Consider the following 1,344-nt stretch of genomic DNA (forward strand, 5'->3'; position numbering starts at 1 on the left):
TTGTTTTCTCTTCCAACCAAGAAGATATATTGAGTAGTTAAAAGTTTCACTTGCCTTTGCAAGTTCTGGACTCTTTATGTCGTGATTACACAGTTACACACACACCACACCACAAAAGAGAACACAAAATCGGAAGGAGCTGGGGGAAGCAGAACAAACCAAGTAGAGGCGTGTCAAAGAACTCAAGCTGTAACCAAAAAGAAATCCAATTGCCTTTGCTCTCTTCTCTACGCTGGACCAAAGCTCAGTATGTGTAGGTATATGCACATTGTGTAGATATGGCTAAATGTTGCTGACAATCTTGCAATACTAAACTGTTCCTATTTTAAGAAAAAAAAATCACAAACTGTTCATCAATGTTTTACCTCAGCACTCTACTTGTACCCAGTTAATGATCAAGCATAAAAACAATGGAGAAAAAGGAAATTGATTTTCATTTCCATGTCTGACTGTAAAAAATCTGTTTGGATAATATTTTGTAATGAGCTTTTTTGTCATGTGATTTGCTTGTCTTCAACTTGAAATTATGTGAGGCACATTGGCTTATTTGTTGTTGAAAAGTGATTTTTATTTTTTGTTTTTAGTTTTGTTTTTAATTAATTCTTTCGTCCTCTGTGCTGTGATCTAGACTGGTCACCAGGGTCACTTAATGAGGCACTGTAAAGACATCTGCTTCTCCATGCCTGGAGCAGGCAGCAGGAGAGAGGGCAGGAAAAGACTGGGTTGTTCTGGAAAAAAAAAAAAAAAAAAACTCATCATGACAAGATGTTGACATGATAGACGTGTGACCAAAAAGCCAAACTGGATATTGAAAAGCTCCTTACTTGTTCTAACACTGAAACCAAAGCTGACTTTTCTGCACAGGTTGCTTAATGTTTAAAAAAGAAAACAAAAACTGTACGTAATCTAGAGCAATATCTGTATGGTCGGTAAAGCTGCACTTTGTGTATTTCTTAACAGCTTCAGATCTGTCACTTTTAATTTGTACCATGAAAAATAAAGACTTGTTTGACATGAACTTAGGGGCTAAGGATGTCTTGCACTCAGGTATGTCACTCAAATTGTAAGCATTTAAGTCTACATTAGAACCCCAAAAGTTAAGAAAAGGAAATATACTCATTGGGATGCTTTCCATTGCATATTGCAGAAATCCAACTCAAGTTTGACTAGACGACAAGGTGCCATGTTTCATGGCTGAATGGGAAGTCATCCTGTACATGTCTGGTCACCTGCCTGTGTCACTTGCCTTTCCTCTAACTGTCCACCCAAAGGTGTTGAATCATGCTCCTCACTCTAGTCTAAATGATGGTACCAAGACAAGGTGTGCCTAAATCAAGCATTTGG

At 37.7% G+C, this 1,344-nt stretch overlaps 1 protein-coding gene across 4 annotated transcripts in view; it reads left to right on the forward strand.

Moving 5' to 3' along the window:
* The window catches only part of Pou6f2 (POU class 6 homeobox 2), a 502,001-nt gene extending 500,983 nt beyond the window's left edge, over positions 1–1,018 (forward strand). For all 4 annotated transcript variants that reach the window (XM_052728712.1, XM_052728713.1, XM_052728715.1 and 1 more), the window contains one exon: positions 1–1,018. This exon is cut by the window's left edge. The gene's annotated coding sequence lies outside the window, so the exon portion shown is untranslated.
* Positions 1,019–1,344: the final 326 nt, after the last annotated feature.

The sequence above is a fragment of the Peromyscus californicus genome, unplaced genomic scaffold, assembly GCF_007827085.1.
Source record: "Peromyscus californicus insignis strain IS unplaced genomic scaffold, ASM782708v3 Scaffold_8__1_contigs__length_139910024, whole genome shotgun sequence".
NCBI classification, from domain to species: Eukaryota; Metazoa; Chordata; class Mammalia; order Rodentia; family Cricetidae; genus Peromyscus; species Peromyscus californicus.